At 42.0% G+C, this 4,188-nt stretch overlaps 1 protein-coding gene and 1 long non-coding RNA gene across 4 annotated transcripts in view; one reads left to right on the top strand and one right to left on the bottom strand.

Annotated features, from left to right (window-relative positions):
* Window positions 1-4,188, top strand: part of STK39 (serine/threonine kinase 39) — a 327,698-nt gene that overhangs the window by 316,388 nt on the left and 7,122 nt on the right. The window lies entirely within an intron of this gene.
* Window positions 3,602-4,188, bottom strand: part of LOC114484186 (uncharacterized) — an 81,317-nt gene continuing 80,730 nt past the window's right edge. Inside the window, exon 5 of the long non-coding RNA XR_003676793.1 lies at window positions 3,602-4,171. This is a non-coding gene — a long non-coding RNA (uncharacterized lncRNA). The remainder of the gene's footprint in view (window positions 4,172-4,188) is intronic.

Raw genomic sequence — 4,188 nt, 5'->3', positions numbered from 1 at the left:
ACTGCACCACCAGGGAAGCCCTGGTTATTTTATTGAAGACTAAAAGATCAAAGTGTTTCAGAAGCATTTTTCCTCCTAAGCTGCTACTGCTCATGGCCGTTTCATCTCTCAGCTGTTTATCATTTTAATCTCAGCGCTTTCTTTGCGTTCTAAAGGAGAATGTAAGGGGCCTGAAAATTATCTAAAGAGGAGTAGTTAGTATTGTGGTTCTTCACCTGGCTGCACAATGGTTTCACTCAAGGAGTGGTGGAGACACTTTAAAAAATTACGAATGCTTGGGTCCTGTTCCACGTAGCCTAATTTAATTGTTCTTCGTGCAGCCTGGGCTGTGGGAACTTGGAAGGTGCCCCTGGTGATTCCAGTGTTTAGCCAAGGCTGGGAAGCATTCCATTTGTAGATGACTCCTTCTCCAATCTCTTTCCTCTCCCAGCTCCCACCACAATTTAGGCTTGAAAAGGCTTGAAAAGGCCTCCGGCTTGAAAAGGTGTTTCTTATCTTGTATATCTGCTATATAAGAAGAACAGTGGCCTGAGGGGCAAGGATATTGGTTATTTAAAGAAGTACATGTACTTTTTTTTCTCCACCCAATGAGATCTTTAGCTTCCTTTGACAGATAAGATAATAAGTGAAGTATGATTTCCATTGTTGACATGGCTGGGAGATCTGTAAACCTTCTTACCACTTTCAGCAAAGTGGTTCAGGCATAGGGGGCATTTCAGCTCAAGTAGTATGTGCTTTGAGTTTGACATAGCAGTATGGTTTTATTGTTGTAAGCCTCAAGGCAAGTCTTCATAAATGTTTTTTGAGTCATTTTTTAATTTGCTACCTTGCAGTTTTGTAAAGTAGGTAAGTCTTGCTGCTTTCAGTGTGGAATTTTTGAAATCATGTTAGTGAAAATATAAAATATTTAATTTGTCCTTGAAGAAGGAACACAAATTGTAAGTACAGTTGACCCTTGAACAGCATGGGTTTGAACTGCACAAATCCAGTTAGACACCAACTTTTTTCAGTAAACACCTGCAACAGTATAACAACCTGTGATTAGTTGAATTCGCAGATACAGAGGAACCATGTTTAAGGAGGGCCAAATATAAGTTACATTTGGATTTTCGACTGCTTGGAGGGTTGGAACCCCCAACCCCTGCATTGTTCAAGGGTCAACTGTGCATGTAATTAACATCCAGTTGGTACACATTTACATGAGCCATATAGATTTTAGTTTCTGAAGTTTAATCACATATATTGCAGATAACTATACTATATATACATTCTTTTTAAATATTCTTTTCCATTATGGTTTATCATAGGATATTGAATATAGTTCCCTGTGCTATTAGAGTAGGACCTCGTTGTTTATCCACTCTCTATATAAAAGCTTACATCTGCTAACCTTAACCTCCCACTCCGTCTCTCCCCCAGCCCCTTCCCCATTGGCAACCACCAGACTCTTCTCTGTGTCCGTGATTCTGTGTCTGTTTTGTAGGTAGGTTCATTTGTGTCATATTTTAGATTCCACATATAAGTGATATCATATGGTATTTGTCTTTCTCTTTCTGAATTTACTTATGATCATCTCTAGTTGCATCCATGTTGCTGCAGATGGCATTATTTCATTCTTTTTTATGGCTGAGTAGTATTCCATTGTATATCTGTACCACATCTTCTTTATCCATTCATCTGTCAATGAATATTTAGGTTGTTACCATGTCTTGGCTATTGTGAATAATGCTGCTATGAACATAGGGGTGCATGTATCTTTTTGGCTTAGAGTTTTGTCCAGATATGTGCCCAGGAGTGGGGTTGCTACATTGTATGGTAGCTCTATTTTTAGTTTTCTGAGGATCCCCATACTGTTCTCCATAGTGTCTGTACCAACTCACATTCCCACCAGCAGTGCAAGAGGGTTCCCTTTTCTCCACACCCTCTCCAGCATTTGTTATTTGTAGACTTTTTGATGATGGACATTCTGACTGGTGTGAGGTGTAAGCTCATTGTATTACAGTTTTGATTTGCATTTCTCTAATAATTACTGATGATGAGCAGCAGACAGCAATTTTATAAGCATTGGTAATTAATGACTAAAGAGCCTTATTTCTCGAGGCTGCACGACTAAGGCAACATTCCCCAAAGTCAGGTAAAGCCAGGACTGAAATGATATAAAAACTAGCTGAGAGTATTAAACTTACTCCCTCTACTGAAACTGTCAGTTCAAGAAGGTCCATGTAGCAGCTCTCTCCTGTTCAGTCTGAAACAATGGTTCTGCAAGTGTGGTCCCCAGATGGACAGCGTCAGCTTCACCTGGAAACTTGATAAAAATGTGAATTCTGGGGCCCCATCCCAGGCCTAAGGAATCAGAATATCGGGGGAATGGGGCACAGGAATCCATGTGTTAACACTCTCTCCACGTGTTCTGATGCTGAAGTTTGGGAACCCCCCTTTCTAAAGGAAAGGGAGGTTCACACTTTGTGGAGCACTAGGGTAGAACAGAGGTTCTCAAACTCTGCCGAAACTTTGAATCACCTGAGGAGGTCAGAAACTCTCCAGGTGGTGAGGAATCCTTACCAAAGCACACCCAGGCTGGCGGTGGAGGGGAATCCTTATGATCGGTGCTGGACACCTGCGTCTTCAACTCCTCCGCAGGATGTGGGCCACACCTGCTGGTGTGTCAGGAGGGTTGGGGAAGTGGGGGCTTTCAGGAATCAGTACAGACACTTGAGTGAGAGCAGTGGTGTTACACTATCATGCTACAGTCCTGATAGCGGATACATTTTCCTTTGAAGCGGAGTTCTCAAAGTGAGGGTACTGAACTTCTGGGATTCCTTGAAACCGTTTTAAGGGATCCTGAATGTCAAAACTTTTCATAACAATACTAAGGTGTTACTTGGCCTTTTCCATTGTGTTGACATTGGTGTAAAAGCCACTGTGGTTAAAAAAAGCCACTGTGGTTAAAGCTACTGATGTTGGCACAAATCAAGGCAGGAACATCAAACTGTAGTAAGTAGCCATCATCTTCAAAGCACTCATTCCATCGCTCAGTAAATAAATAAAATTTTAAGAAATAAGTGGAACTGGCTCAAGTCCCCACTTGAGAACACATCTTTTTAGTATTCTGTGTAATGAGATGGGAAGCATCTTTTCAGTACTGAAGTGTGATGGTTGTCTCCAGGAAAAGCACTGGTGAGTTGTTTGAGTTGTGAGCCGAACTAGCCATATTTTTTTTCATGGAATATCACTTTTACTTGGAAGAACAACTGACAAACAAACATTGGCTATTCAGACTAGGGATTGGCAGACTTGTTTTTCAAAATGAACCAAGTAAGCTTGACACTTCAAGGAAAACAACTGACAATATTTGTTGTCAATAAGAAATTTCAGATTTCAAGCAAAAACAGGATTTTAGAAAACTTATATCTGCCACAGTAAGCTTGACAGAAACACCCCCCACCCGACCCCTGGTACTTAAAGGCATTTCTGATGAGATTGGTGATGGGTAATATTAATAAATATGATTTGTTGATATTGTTTAATATGCCAACATTTGGAAGGTTTGCATAGCTCAGTGATGCTAAAACATCATACACAGGTAACAGATCCATTCAAAGGTAAAATAGACCACTGTTTACTGTAACAGAATTATGAAAAGTTGAATGTGATGGTTTCACATTCTACATTGCAACTAAGCTTTACGAAAATACCACTTGGCAGTCAGCCTCGCAGTGGTCCCCATGGCAGAGAGTGCAGTTGAGAGGAAGATCGGGCCTTCTTCCCTGGGCCCTCCAGGTCCTCCTGCCTTGGGGCCAGCAGGGGAGCTGAGGGGCCTGGGGACAGGCGCAGGGCTGTGTCCCCCAGCGTCCTCTCAACGGCCACCCACTGGCTGGGCCCGGGCCTTGAAGCAGCAGCGAACCTCTCTCCCCCGTCCCACCTCTGCAACGTAATGACGGCGACTGTCTGCACGGTTCGCAGTCCATGGAGGCCTCAGCAACTGGAGTATATATGGACGCTGCCATTAAGGGTAACCAAATAGTTGATGAGGAGAAGTTTCTTTTTGTAGAAGCATTCAGCTAGCAAATAAGGAAGGCATGATAGAATATCATCATTTTGCAGCCCCTGATGTATGAATGGATCTTGACAATGCTCACCATTGGCATTATGAAAAGACGTGCACCTGAATCTGAAAAAAAAAAAAAA

The sequence above is a fragment of the Physeter macrocephalus genome, chromosome 2 (assembly GCF_002837175.3).
Source record: "Physeter macrocephalus isolate SW-GA chromosome 2, ASM283717v5, whole genome shotgun sequence".
Lineage (NCBI taxonomy): Eukaryota > Metazoa > Chordata > Mammalia > Artiodactyla > Physeteridae > Physeter > Physeter macrocephalus.
The sequence above is the reverse complement of the archived record's forward strand: the minus strand, read 5'-3'. Positions and strand labels throughout refer to the sequence as shown.